The sequence below is a fragment of the Macaca nemestrina genome, chromosome 1 (genome assembly GCF_043159975.1).
Source record: "Macaca nemestrina isolate mMacNem1 chromosome 1, mMacNem.hap1, whole genome shotgun sequence".
Classification (NCBI taxonomy): domain Eukaryota; kingdom Metazoa; phylum Chordata; class Mammalia; order Primates; family Cercopithecidae; genus Macaca; species Macaca nemestrina.
The window spans coordinates 129,223,154-129,239,210 of NC_092125.1; the positions used below are offsets into that span (position 1 = coordinate 129,223,154).

General features: G+C 35.6%; 1 pseudogene; it reads left to right on the forward strand.

Moving 5' to 3' along the window:
* Positions 1-1,272: 1,272 nt before the first annotated feature.
* LOC105489188 (ferritin light chain pseudogene) lies at positions 1,273-1,957 on the forward strand (annotated as a pseudogene).
* Positions 1,958-16,057: the final 14,100 nt, after the last annotated feature.

Here is a 16,057-nt window from a genome sequence, read left to right on the forward strand (position 1 = left end):
CTAACTTCTGGATATTTTAGGTAGACATTTTTCAAATGAGGCCAGGAACTCTATTGGGGTTTCAACAAACAGTGAAAGAAAGAAGTGGCACTGAACTTTCTTCCCTGGAGACTGGCCAAGTATTGAGAACACAGAGAGCAGTGTCAACACCAAGGAAGAAGGGATAGGACATATTTGAATTGTGGAAAATCTTGGCAGAGATTAGGGGATTCACCAAGAAAAGGGTGATATCAGCTTCCACATAAGTGGGCTTGCTATCATTGTCCCCCAAAATGTCAACAGGAAGCTGAATAAGTGGCCACAGCTTTCCTGCTCTGGAGGCTTGGTAAGTTCAGGGGGTTGAAGAATTTGAAGGTTTTCCCCAAGTGCTTTATCATGACTGACAGCCTCTTTATATTATACAACACAAATCCATTTACGGGATTGTTTTGTTTGTTTGCTTGTTTTAACCTCCAACAACTAGACTTGAGACAAATAAAGTGAAAGCAGTAACAAACGTAATAGCTCTTCTAAGGGACTCAGCAGCCAAATCAAAAAAGAGTTGGCAGGACAATAATACAACATATCCAGAGAAGCAGAAGTGCTAAAGAATGTGGCTACCAGAAGAGAAGAGTTTAAAGATATTCAAGTACATCACATATACACACGTACATATAAGATATTTGGTGATTGAGAAACCTATGATTTTTTTTTTTTTTCCACATAAAGTCAGGAAATACATTTAAGGAGAGGATAGTCACTGGTGAAAGAGACTAGTGACCCAGAAGATCCAGTGTAAGAAATATCGACCAGGCGCGGTGACTAAAGCCTTTGTAATCCCAGCACTTCGGGAGACTGAGGTGGGTTGATTACCTGAGGTCAGGAGTTCGAGACCAGGCTGGCCAACATGGTGAAACCTCGTCTCTATTAAAAATACAAAATTAGCTCGGCCTGGTGGTGTGTGCCAGTAATCCCAGCTACTCGGAAATTGCTGAGAAAGGAGAATTGCTTGAACCCGGGAGGCAGAAGTCACTGCACTGCAGCCTGGGTGACAGAGCGAGAGACTGTCTCAAAAAAGAAATATACTGGCAGCCCATTTGGAGGGCCCAGAGATCTGTGTCTTGCTTCAACATTGTTTAGACGGAACAGATCCAGGGACTCTTTCTTCCAGCCTCCGACCACCCTGGGATCTCCTCTCCACTTGCAACCTCTGGGACCATCTTCTTGCTCATCTGCTGCTTCTGGGGCCAGCCAACACCGTTTTTGTGGTTAGCTCCTTCTTGCCAACCAACCATGAGCTCCCAGATTCGTCAAAATTATTCCACAGAGGTTGAGGCAACCATCAACAGCCTGGTTAATTTGTACCTGCGGGCCTCCTACATCTACCTCTGTCTGGGCTTCTATTCCCACCACGATAATGTGGCTCTGGAAGGCGTATTGTCTCTGGAAGGCATATTCACTTTGGCGAATTGGCCGAGGAGAAGCCCGAGGGCACAGAACATCTCCTGAAAATGCAAAGCCAACATGGCGGCCGCGCTCTCTTCCATGACATCCAGATACCGGCTCAACATGAGTGGGATAAAACCCTGGATGCGAAGGAAGCCACCATAGCCTGGAGAAAAAACGGAATCAGGCCCTTTCAGATCTTCATACCCTCGGTTCTACGCACACAGAATCCCATCTCTCTTGCTTCCTGGAGAGTCACTTCCTACATAAGGAAGCAAAACTCCTCAAGAAGATGAGTGACCACCCTACCCATCTCCATAGGCTGGCCAGCCCAGAGGCTGGGCTGGGTGACCATCTCTTTGAAAGGCTCTCAAGCACGACTAGGGGCCTACTGTGCCCAGCGACTTCTGAAGTGCCCCTCATAAAGCAACAGGACTTCTGCCTAAGCGTCCTAGGAGCCACAAGGCAGCTTTTTGAACTACCCTGGAGCACTCTCTCAATCCTTGGAACAAGTGGAAATAAAGCTTTATGAAGCAGAAAAAAAAAAAAAAAAAAAAAAGAAAGAAAAAAAAGAAAAGAAAGAAAGAAAAGAAAAACATAGTGCAAAAATAGAAAAATCATAATACAAAAATCAAGAGACTTGGACTGGAGTATAGATTCAGGAGCCCTAAAACATGAACTATAAAAGTTTCAGAAGCAGCGCAAATGAAAAAAAAAAATATATATATACTAATAAAAATGGCGAGACAATAGTTAAACAAATAGTAGAAATAAAAATTGATCGAAGATGCATCAGTTTGTAAATCAAAAATCTCCCTAAGTTCTAGGCTAGATACACAATAATGAAAATCATAAAAACATGTGTTAGATTGAAAGGAAATATCATAAGCTTCTAGAGAGAGAGAGAAAAAAAAAGAAACTTACCTAGGAAATATATATAGATTCAGACTGGCAAAGTGCATCTCCTTTTGCAGCACTGGAAGCTAGAGAACAGCTGAGCAGTATTGATATATTACTGGCAGAGAAAGATTTCAACCCAAATATATTATTTATCTGCCAGAGAAAAAGAAAAATATTTGAAGGCATGAAAGAATTTCTGGAGTATATATTGCCATCATACTCCAAACTTGAGACAAACATCTGAATAATGATTCTAAGCAAATATCAAATGAAAAATAATGAGGATTTTAAGATGAGGAAATAATTAGAGGAAAGAAGTGAGCCATAAACCTTGTGAGATATGCTTATGGGCAAGTATAGACTGCATAGAAATGAGAAGTAGAAAAGCTGAATAAATGCATAGAAATGAGAAGTAGAAAAGCTAAAGAAGAACGTTTAAAATAGAAAGGAGCTATCGTTAAGAGAAATTAGTGCTAGACTATCTTCACAAAAGCAAAACAATGAGAATAAGAAAGTGAAGAAAGGAAGGGAAAAATAAATTACTACAATGTTATCTACAAAATGAAGAAAGAGTGGGGGATGAGAGTACTGGAAATTAGAATACTGGAAAGATCCATCTTATTTGTGTTTGGGGGAATTTGAACATCTGTCATGGGAAAACATTTGGGGCATAGTTCTTGATTATAAGATCAGGGAAAGTGACTATATCTGTTAATAAATGGAAATGTGCAGTATTTCCATTTACCAAGGAAAAGAAAGAGTAATGAAGAAGACTTTGAACACAGAAGCAAGCATGAATGAAGTGAAAAAAAGAACACTATAAAATAAGTAATAAATATTAAGTAAAATAAAAATCTAGTATATCATTAATTACATATAATGTTAACAGATTAAAACCTTCCATTAAAACACAAAAATCAGTTTAGGGTTAAAACACATCCTAAATGATCTTTACCATAAACACACCCTAAGCATGGTAATAATTAAAGGTTAAAATTAAGAGATGAACAAATAGATAACAAGTGTATGCAAACAAAATGCAAGCAAGTAGAGTGATATTAATATAAGACAAGGTGTAATTTAAGGTTAAAAGCAATTAACAGGATAAAGGACATTGGAAAATAAGTAGGCATTCTTATTAAGGAAATATGAGTTATAAATGTATGTAACAAAATTAAAAAATAGAAAACCAACATCTTAACTACAAGTAAAAGAACTTGATAAAATACAGTTATATTTGGAAACACCACTGTAACTCCTTCAAACTGGGTATGTGCAATAAAACTCAAGGGGAATCCTCCTTGAGGGGATAGTCATTGGTTATAATCATTGATGGTTATATATCAATTCTAGAACTTGAATGTTCCCTATTTTAAAGAGAAGGTAAAATATAACATAAGAGGGTACAGCACAATTAGCTGAAGGAAACATGTGATTTGCTTTTGTTTATATCCTTGCATTATGTTACTCCAGAAAGGCTGATATTTGTCTCCTTTGAAACATGCAATAATTAAATTTAGAAATTATTTATTTCAAAATCCAGATTATTTCTCGCTTATATTTAAGCAAGCCATAAACCAAAAGAAGCAAGCAAATATAAGAATGTGCCTATTGCAATTACATACTTACAACATTCATGTCATTGATTTAGTGTGAATAATGAAGGGTACTATAAGAAGAGCATAGTGTGGTCATATTTTTTAATGAAGGAAAGAAACCAGGAGAAGAAAGTTAGAAAGTTGTTTACTGCTCTTTTGACTTTGCCTTTAGTTTGTAGGGGATACATTTCCCCTGTTGAGAGAAAACTTGCAAAAGCTCCAGTGTTTTGATGTATGGTATCTGAACTCCAAAGAGAATGTAATCTTTGTGGTAAGCTATCCAAAAGAAGTCCTCATGGAATTTGAGCAACCTCTGAAAAAGATAACCACAGCAGCAGGATGCTTCTCTAGAAATGAAACACTTCTAAGAACAAACAGTAAAGCATGCAGTTCTAGTGTATTCAGTTTTTATGTGTGGTATCTACTTATAATTTCTATGTTTCTAACCATCTCAGGATGATCAGAGTGATTTTCTCGAAGAATATGTAAAAACACAATTAGACAAACTCTAACTCCTGGAATCAAATTGTAATCTTTACATATTTAAATGTATCAGATCTGATATCCAAGGGATTCTTTATTATTTCTATAAGAAAAGGAAAAACATTCATAATAGAAAAATATATGCTTAGTATAAACACATGGACATACTTTTAATAACTAGCAATAAAATTACAATAATAATGCTGACATCACTGTTAAATAAATATATTCAAATATAATGTTCTACAGCAAATTTTTTCTAATGATATTTATCGAAAGGAATGAGTATTAATAGACTAGGTATTTATTATAACACATGTTTAGATTAATGTGAAATATTCCATATATTGAAAACTACACTTAATTATGTATTTGGTTACTAGAAATTAAATGCTTGAATAATTAAAAGAATAATTAGTTTTATATGGCTGAATATGGTCCAATTAAAAGAAAATGAAATAAAAAACAATGACAGGAAATACTGAGTCATTTTTCTTCTCACAAATCAATTCTTAATTCAATTCAAATATAAAATATTAAATATCAAAGATAATTAAATTACCTTGATAATCCTTCACACATCATCCAGGAATTCATATACATTTTATTAATTTTGAAACAATTTATATTTTCACAATAGATTCCCTTGTTTTAAGTTGCATTCCCTCAGAAGCTGATGTTGAGACATGGACTTGAATACACATAGTATTTCTGGGAGAGGATCTGATCCCAGGGAGCACGGATGGAGCAGAGGAAAAGTGCAACAAAGAAAGATAAAATAATGGAATGCTAATTAGTGTTTACAAATAATTTATTACTGTTTTTATCTAGGGCTCAATCACCCCGGAGAGATTTTAAAGAGCACCCTTCCCTGTTTTCACACCTGAAGCGCAAGAACTCCAGTAGTTGAAGGATGCTCCCAAAGAAGTTAATTCCTTGGAATTTTGAATTGTGTAAGGACCTTTGAGACATAGAGAAAGTTCCCAGGCAATGAATGAATCAGTGGAGCTTGCAGTAGAAAGGCTTTGGGATGGCATCCATGAAATAGCATATGGCAGGGACATGTAGATAGTTCTACACATTTTTAGGGCATAATGGAGTTCACAATATCTATTTTCTCCCAGAGACAATTTAAGAAATAGTAAATTAAAACCCCAAGATTATGTGAGCTGATTAAAGTTTTAAAGACATTTATTATAATCAGTGTGAATGTACTATAGTAAACAGAACACACTTTTTATTTATAACAAATTTGTTATAATCCAGTTCTACACATAAATTCTTATAGCTGTGTGACTTTCAGAAAAGTTCTTAATCTTTCTTTTTTATTCAACTTTTATGTTAGATTCAGGGAGTACATGTCCTGGATTGTTACCTAGGTACATATTCCCCGATGCAGAGGTTTTGGGTCTGAATGCTCCCATCACCCAGGTATTAAGCATCATACTCAGGAGTTTTTTCACCCCTTTACCCCCTTCCCACCTCCCCCCTCTAGTAGTCCCTAGTGTCGATTGCTGCCATCTTTATGTCCATTAGTACGTAGTGTTTAGCTCCCAATTATAAGTGAGAACATGTGGTATTTGGTTTTCTGTTCCTCCATTAATGTACTAAGGATAATGGCCTCTAGCTATATCTATGTTGCTGCGAAGGACATTATTTCTTTCTTTTGTATGACTGTGCACTATCCTTTTGTGTATATGTACCACATTTTCTTTATTTACTCTACCATAGATGGGCATCTTTGTTGATTTTGTCTTTGGTATTGTGAATAGCACTAAGATGAACATGCAAGTAAATGTGTCTTTTTGGTAGAACAATTTGTTTTCTTTTGGAGATATACCCAGCAATGGGATTTCTGGGTTGAATGGTAGTTCTAAGGTCTTTGATAAATCTCCAAACTGCTTTCCACAGTAGCTGAACTAATTTACATTCCCAAAAGTATGTAAGCATTCTATTTTCTCAGCAGCCTTTCCAGCTTCAGCATCTGTTGTTTTATGACTTTTTAATAATGGCCATTTGGACTGGTATGAGATAATATCTCATTGTAGTTTTAACTGGCATTTGTCTGATGGTTAGTGATGATGAGCATTTTCTCATGTTTGTTTCTTGCTTGTATGTCTTCTACTGAGAAGTGTCTGTTCAGGTCTCTTGCCCATTTTTTAAATGGGTTATTTGTGGGAATATTTAATGGGGTTATTTGTTTTTTGCTTGTTTGATTAATTTCCTTATAGATTCTGAATATTAGACCTGTGCCAGATGCATAGCTTGCTAATATTTTATCTCATTCCATAGGTCCATAGGTTGTTATTACTATGTTGATAGATTTTTTTTTTTTGCTATTCGAAAGCTCTTGTTTAATTTGGTCCCACTTGTCACTTTTTGTTGTTGTTGTTATTATTGTGGGACTCTCTCTGTTCTATGCCCAGGCAAATCTCCAGGCTACTTGCCTGGTGCAACAGCCCGGGTCACCCAACCTGTCCTGTGTGGAGATCTTTGTGCAAGGGAACCTTCTTTGCCCCACACCCCGGCAGATCTCAAGGCATCTGGAGAACCCGCTCTCCCAGATTAGGAGCTTAGACTGCCCTCCATCCCTGAGCAGATAATTTAGAACTGAGGAAACACTAGGTATTTGGTACTTGCCACAGAGGACCTTCAGTTGGACCTGCCCTTCCTGGCTCCCCTGTCCTCCAACACCACAACTAAGCAGGGAGCCCAGAGCACAGTGCATTCCATGAATCAGCCCATTGTCCGAGGTAACAGAGAGCTTCTGCTAGTAAACAAGGATCAGGTATATAATTTGGACTGGTATGAGATAGTATTGGCCACAACCGGCTCTTACTTATATATGCTATCTAAGGGCTTGTACAATGAATGACACAGTCCAATATAAAAACTGGCAAAAGAAGTGCGTAGTGTTATAGAAGCAAAGCCAAAAGACCCTATCCAGAATTCTCTACAATCCTTACCTTTCTGAACCTCAGTTTTGTTGGTAAGAGACAAAGAACTGCATTCGGGTAAATCATGTTACTATTAAAATAGATTAAATAACTTAAAACATTTATGAAACCTAATGTAGCCCAGATATACTTCAGGTACTCAAATAATTAATTTCCTTTTTAGTAAGATCTAAAATTCTGACTGCTATTAAATCATTCTCTTACTATTTGTTATTTTAAGCTCTGGATGATTCCCTCACATTTAGTTAGATTATATTTCTTTGTGTATTTCTTTGGTACCAGGTTTTATTCTATTTATCCATCTATTAGGAAACTGATTTGTCATTATTGACTATTAACCAATTAGGTACTTTTTTTTATTTTACGTACAAAAAAACTTAGGTATTGAGTAGCTGAGTAAGTGATGAGAAAGGGTGTTAAATCAGAAAGCATAAATAATTTTAAAAGGTTAAAACCTGAGACAATATTTACTTTCAAAGATGAATAAGATGGAAAATAAAAGAAACAGAGAGCCATAAGGAAAGGGAAGGATAAACTGAAAGTAGAATTATTAAAAGGATCTGGATCAAATAAAATTAAAATATGTTGAACAAAGCAAAATTATTAGGAAAACAAAATTTGCTTGTTAATAAATTAGTGAGATATATAAGACAGTAAGGGACAAGATTTTTGATATAGAAAGTAGAAACACTTACAAAAAAGATGACAGAAAATTTCCTAGAAGACAGCGTAAGAGTACAATAATGAAAATTATAAGAAAAACATTTAAAAAATCAAAAACAAGTTTTTACATTTTAACATAATTAATCTCAAAGGAGAGCTTTAAAAGTGGATAAAGAAAGCATAATTCAGTTTCACATATTGCACTTCATCTTCACAATAATCATATAAATAGAAAACACATACTTGATTTTGATTTCAAATGATACTAAACTGAGGACAACAATATGATGTCAAAAAATGCTAAATCTTACATAACCACACAAAGACTTGCACATGAGTGTTCTTAGCAGCATTTTTTCATAAGCCAAAAATTGAAAACAACTTAATTGTCCAACTGGTGAACTGATAGACATATCAATGGAATACCATTACAATGAATTATTATTCAATGGTAAAAAGAATGAACTATTGATACATGCTAAGTACAAAAAAACAGATAAAAGACACTACATATTTCATGATTCTAATTTATAGAAAATATTCTGAAAAGACAAATCTATAGACACAGATAGATTAATGGTTTTCTATGGTGGGGAGATGGGGACAGATGGCAAGGTGAAGATTAACAGTTAGTGGACATTAATGATCTTAATGGGTTGCTGAAAATGTTCTAAAACTGACTTCTAGTATTTTGCACAAGTTGATAAATCCACTAAGAAACCATTGACTATTCACATAATTCACATTGAGTATTCACATGTAAAATCTACTCCAAATTATAAAAGTGTTACATTTTGTACAAACAGAAAAATACTAAAGCTCCACAAAATAAAAGTGATCTAATGGCACACAATTCAATAAAGAGATGAATCTGAAAGAATGTATAACTTTTAACTACATTAATTATGACAAATGCAAATAAAAATTGCTTGCAGAAGATTCTGTATCTTCCAGAGACCTTGTTAGGAAAGGGAAAGATGGCTAGTCAAGGAGGAGAAAAAAGACTTTGGTTTTCATACTCCTGACAAATACATATTTGAGAAGGAGCTGGGCTGTCCTCTCTTGACCAGAGGAGGAATAGCAGTTCCTCCTGTGTACTGTAAAGTCTACTTGTCAAAATACCAGAGATATCCTTGGGCTTCCCCTTCTCAGAATGCCAACTGAGTAAGAATGTGATTTAATGGGAGCAGTCAAACAAACACAGGCCATGTAACCTGCCATATCAAGACTGAGCAGTGCTTTCATAATTGATCTGCTGAAACATTTAAAAGATGAAAAGACATTTTAAAACAAATAACTGTAACTAAATCCTTATTGCATATTTACATTTGACGCATGCTACATATACATACTTTCAGAGTCAAGTTTATAGGCAAGTGTCAGGAGCAGCTTTATATCCAAGGCATAGAGGCTTAAATCATTGTACAGGAGTTTCTGATGACAAAAGGAAAACATCGTCACACAAAGTCATTTGTGTATTAAAGTGTCTTAGCCTCAGGACTGATATTGTCTCAGGGACTTCTTAATCAGCAGAAAAGCATCTTGAACATATCCTTATCATAGCACTTAAAAGCTTATAATGAAATGTGCTGCTTGTGTATCAGTTTTCAACACTAAAGTCACTAAAAGATAAGATCAATTCTTTAGGGCAACTGTGCCTTTTATTCAATTTTGTGGTTTAGCAACTAGCCCAGTGACATAGTAGGCACTCAATAAACATTTGATAAAATAAATTAATCCTTAACTTACAAGTGTGGTTATAAAACACACAATTTTCCTGTGAATGTGCATATTGGGATTGGAATAAACAGCCTGAACTCCTTTTTGTGTTTCCTTCTCTCACAGTTATCTATCCTTTGCCAGCTACCCAATTACCAATTACAATAAAGCATGGTTACACAGCTTGCTCCCAGGCAACTATTTGTATGCTAAATCAGTTAACCAGACCATATTTAGCCTTTGCCAGCATGTGATAAATCTTTTAAACAAGGGAGATATAAATGTGATTAGGCATTCTCACCAAATATTTATAAATTTAAGTGCTTTAAAGCGCATCCAAATAATGTAATTTCCATCAATTTATAAAGGTAAGATGATTTGTGTTGGCACTCAAATTTTTATATATGTATATATTTATATATATTTATATATATTTATATATTTTTTATATATATTTATATATATTTTATATATATTTATATATATTTATATATATTTTTATATATATTTTTATACACACACACACACACAGAGAGCATCTTTTTAAATATTTTTCTCGAACCATTCCATGATTGACTTTTTTCTCAAAGCTTTTCAAGACACACAAGAAGTTTTCCTTATTATAAACAGAAGTTACCTATTTATTCATCTATATTTTAGTCTAAAAATAATTTTTATTGCTATCAAAACTGAAAGCCTGGTTCTGTGGCTTACATCTGTCATCCTAACACTTTGAGAGGCCAAGGCAAGAGAATTATTTCACACTAGGAGTTCAAGACCAGCCTGGGCAACACAAAAAGACCCCATCTCTATAAAAAAATTTAAAAATTAGCTGGGCATGATGGCACACCCCTGTAGTCCCGGCCACTCAGAAGGTTGAGGCAGGAGGATCACTTGGGCCCAGGAGGTCAGGCTGCAGTGAGCCATGTTTGCACTACTGCATGCACTCCAGCCTGGGTAACAGAGCAAGGCTCTGTCTCTAAATACATGTATATATATACACACACACACATAAATATGTATGTGTACAAGTTAAAGTTAAAAATCTATTGTAACATAATATCCTAAATGCTAGGTAGTTTGGAAATAAGTATTACTGGGATCTTACTAATATTATATGATATATGATATAAAGTAATTGTAATGTTCCATTTATAATATTATTTAAATTTTGAAAAATATTATTAAGCACAGATATAAATTAATTTATTTGAAAGTTCTGATATGTCAATTTTGTTATACTGTTAAGAATATTTTTTCTTTGATTTTATTGGGTTGTTCTATCAATAGGCCTGAATTTCTTAGAATTTTAGGAGCTGTAGTAATTCTTTCAGTGAATCTTTCTGCATTTTATACATTGTTCAAAAATAATGTGATAAAACTAAGTTTTGCAACTTAAAAACCGAAACAGGAGGCTGTATTTAACTTGTGAAGTCACGGTTAAAATTAAAGAGATCCTTTTTACTAGAATAATGAGACTCAAAACAAGATGATAGTGATTGGTTGAGAATGGGACGAGAAAGAACACAGACTTTTAAAAAATGTCTAAAAGTGAAAGGAAGGAAAATGATGAACGTGTGGCATGAGGAAAATTAGGCAGTGTGTAGGCAGATAGTTTAGGTTAGAAAGCGGGAACCAGTGTAAAGAAAGAAAACAAATATAGATAAACAATGAATAATTAATCACATAATATCCTACAGGTTGAAAAGAAAAAGGAAAGGAGGGAAGGAACAATATAACCAAAATGAAGACTAACATTTGAAGGTGCAGGAGAACAACTGGCACTGAGAGTTATACTGGAGCAGAACGAGAAGGCACCGTCACAGGTTGTGGGCCTGGCGTGGGTTGGGCGTCCAGCACAAGTGCTGCGAAAGGCTGTTCATGCAGATGGGCAACATGATGTGGGCTATCAGAATCTGAGTGGAGTAAGTATGACACCAACATGAGGGTAGCGCCTGGGGTGAGCTATATACATACAGGTATAAAAACACACATGTACACACACATATGTATACATATATATGTGCATATATACATACATATGTGTGTGTGTATACATATATGTGTGCATATATACATACATATGTGTGTGTGTATATATGGATGTATGTGTTATATGTCTATTTGCTAAGAGAATCTGGGCACAATAAAACCCCAATAGTAATGAGTGCACCTGGTATTCACATGCTGAATTGTAAATATCATTATCCACTAAAAGAAACCAAGACTCCTTGGAGAAATGGCTGAATCTGGAGGTGGAGCAGGGCAATTAGAAGATGAGCCTGGAACATTTATTGTGACAGATAGCAAGGAAGTGCTTAAAGAAGAATGGGGACATGTCCAGAGGACATAGAAGCCAGCTTGAAGGCACATTCTCTCTGATTGGCCAACTCTAAGAAAAGATCAATATCAAAATAAAAATTAACAATAAGTTGTTATCCATTAAATGATAATACATGCATCCACACTGAAATAATACATAAATATACTAATATATTGAAAATTGAATATTATACTGAGTTATTCCAAAGTACTGCACCTCTACACAAATTATTTAATAATTATAAAGGGCAAAAGAATCCCTTCATAGGGGAGAAAGCTGTTAATACATGACTTTGGTGAAAGAATCAAAGTAAACAACACAGTAATAAGAAAGGTAACCTGAACCTGTACACAACTGGCAGAAAGCAATGAGGAGAATACATATTACTTGTCTAATACTCTTGCCAATGAAACATAATCTAAATCTAGTTATGAGAAAATATCAGTCAAAAAACAATTGAGGGCATTCTGCAAAATAATGGATCTGTTATCTTTAAATTTCAGTCATAGAAGTGAAAATAAAACTGCAGAAATGTTCTGACTGGAAGAGATTTATAAAGACCAGTCAACTAAATATAATACATTATTTTGAACAATATTATTTTGCCATAAGGTACATTACTGAAAAATAAAGAAAAATTTGAGTGAGGTCTGAAGATTATATGTAGTAATGTATGACTGTCAATTTCTTTATTTTGATAGTCGTAATTGTGGTTATATAAGGAGACAGGTTTGTTTTTAAGAATCATCCAAATTATATTCAGGGTGATGGAGCATCGATTTGACAACTTATTTTCAAATGGTTTAGGAAAAATGTCATTTGTGCTACAATTTTTCTATAACTTTAAAATGGTTTCTAAAATTATAGAAACAAGAAAATGAACACAAAGAAACTTGATATGGTAATGGAGCTGTTATATACCTTTATTATATCCCTTGATTGTGCATACATTGGTCAACACCCAATGAAGCATGCCTTTAAAATGAGTACATTTCATTGTACACAAACTACAGTTGTACACAAGTGCACTTCAGTCCTGTTGGTTAAAAATATGTATGCATATTTGAAAATAAGAAAGAAATATCTTGATTAAAAATAAAAATTAATCTCATGATGGTGAGAAGGTACTGAATTTTGTGATTTGATGTGAGACAAATGGCATGCGAGTTTGAAGGCCACCTGAGAAAAGAAGACAAGTATCTCGCATTTGGCAGAAAATTACAATCAGGATCCACTCATTAAGTCTAAAGCTGGAACTGTATTATCCATTTATTTTTAAAAAAATAAAAAGCTCATTTATTAGAAAAAGAGCTTCAGTGGGCTTCCCAAGTTGCTGCTGTGAACACATGGGATCAGAACCTAAAGGTTCAGCACCTATAGTCACAAGGAAGACTTTGAACTAAAGACCAATCCATTCTGAGGGACCAGGATTTAAGCAAACAGGAAGTTACCATAAAGGGAGGAACTTGGTCAGGAGATTAGCTCTTAAACGTAAAATACCAAATTTAAAAGAGCATATACTTCCAAGAAAGACAATCAACACACTGAACAAAATGCCAAAAGAAAAGGAAAAGATATTAGAGTAATCCAAAATAACTATAAAGCAACTATATTTATAGATATTGTATAAAGTGATGAAATAATATATGTAAAAATAATAATTTCTTAAATAAGAAAGGACAGTTATGAAGCTAAACACAAAGCAAATTTCTACAGGAACTCTGGGGATTAAAAAATCAGTAAAAATGTCAACATAAATAGTTACAACTAAAAGCGAATTTAGCAATTGGATATAGCTGAAGAAAAATTAATTGATTACAATAATGCAGAAAATCTTTAAGAATGTAGCACAGAAAGGTTAAATAATCAATGATACTAAAGAAAAACTAAGAAACACAGAAAATGGAGCAAGAAGTTTCAACATATCTAATAAAGAAGGAGCAACAAGTGATATTTGAGAGATAAAGACACTGTGTGTGTGTGTGTGTGTGTGTGTGTGTGTGTATGTGTGTGTGTGTGTGTAAAGAGAGAGATATTCCCAGAATCTACCAGAAAAATCTAACAGAAAAAATTTCTGTTACTGGCCTTGAATCCATATGGGTCTGCAGCAACCTCAATTCCTGCCTCCTTGGAAGAAGGAATTTGACTAAGGGGCATAAGCCAGAAGGAGATACTGAGGTAAGTAACCCCACAGGTGCTCAGAGAAAGGAAAATTCAAGAAGGGAAGTCAGAAGTTGATTCTGGAGGGGCAGAGAATCCATAAATGCTAAAGGTCTCAGGTAAATGTGAAAGGACTCATTCCCTACACCAGGAATTGAGCCCTGGCCACCATTATAAAATGGTGAAGACTTAGCTGCTGAGCTACAGAATTGGGCAGTTTTCATTACTCTTTCCAGAAGGTTCCTGGAGGCAGCCAATTTTGAGCTGTCAGTGGCTTTTAATTCACTCAAAATAATTTTTAGTGTGGCCAGGCATGGTGACTCATGTAATTCCAACACTTTGGGAGGCTGAGGCGGGCAGATCACCTGAAGTTGAAAGTTCGAGACTAGCCTGGCCAACAGGATGAAACCCTGTCTCTACAAAAAGAAAAAGAAAAAAAAAAGGAAAGAAGTACAAAAATTTGCTGGGCGTGGTGGCCTGTGCCTGTAATCCCAGCTACTCAGGGGGATGAGGCAGGAGAATGGCTTGAACCTGGGAGTTAGAGATTGTGGTAAGCTGGGATAGAGCCACTGCACTCCAGCCTGGGAGACCAGAGTGAAACTCCATTTCAAAAAAAAAAAAAAAAAAACAGTGCTAACTATAACATAAACTCAAAAATTCCTGTCCTCCAGACAGCAGAGAACAAAAGAAAGTATTGCCACATGGTTACAAGATCAAGCTCCCAAGGAGGTAAAACAAGACAAGAGGGAAACTTCATCTAGCTTTTTGGTTGGTTGGTTTCGAGGACCTGCAGTAAAGTTTGTAACTGAAGTTTTCCAGGCTGCCTTGACCAGTGGGCTATGAGATCCTAAGCCCATGTTCTGTCCTGAGGTATCACTCTCCAATATAGCACAACACAGAAAGACAAATGTATAGCACAAAGTACACCAGATTCGCTACAATCTGAAACTAGCTTCACAAATCCTTTTTCTTACTAATGCAAATGTTGCAGAGGAGACAGTGATTTTTACCATTGCTACAGTAGATTTGCATAGAGAAAGAGGCTGTAATTCTGACTGATAAGAATTTACCCTTTTGTCAGCATGCCAGGTTTCTGGGGTCCCTTTCCCTGAGCAGCCCTAGCAACCTTGCTCTCTGTATTGTAGCCCTGGGGGCCAAGCTGCAAAACAAAGAAAAATTACTATTATCTTTTTATTTCATGAAACCACAGACCAAAAATCCTCTTAATATTGTAAGATGCTGCCCAAATGGTTTCATGGAGTAGCCAAATTAATATTTTCTACTTTGGCCAGAGCAAACTATGCCTGACAAAACATAGACATTAGTCACTTCTCTTAGCAACCAATACAGAACTGGAAAGTTTCAAACTTGCCCCCTGATAAAACGTGTCTACTTTGTCTCTACCAGAAAATGAAAGGAATTGAAATTAAGAGAAGGGAGAGATTGAAGGGTGGTGCCAAGATCGAAAGGAGAAAGGTAGAGAGATAGTGAAAGAGGTTGGAGAAGAGAGTAAAAAGGGGCCGCTTACCCGATTTAAAATTGGTGAGATGTTCCTTGGGCTAGTTGGTCTGAGGACTAGAGGTCATAGGTGGATCTTTCTCACGGAGCAAAGAGCAGGAGGACAGGGGATTGATCTCCCAAGGGAGGTGCCCTGATCCGAGTCATGGCATCAAAATGTCATTCATGTCGATGTGAAGAGACCACCAAACAGGCTTTGTGTGAGCAACATGGCTGTTTATTTCACCTGGGTGCAGGCAGGCTGAGTTCAAAAAGAGAGTCAGCAAAGGGAGATAAGGGTGGGGCCGTTTTATAGGATTTGAGTAGGTAAA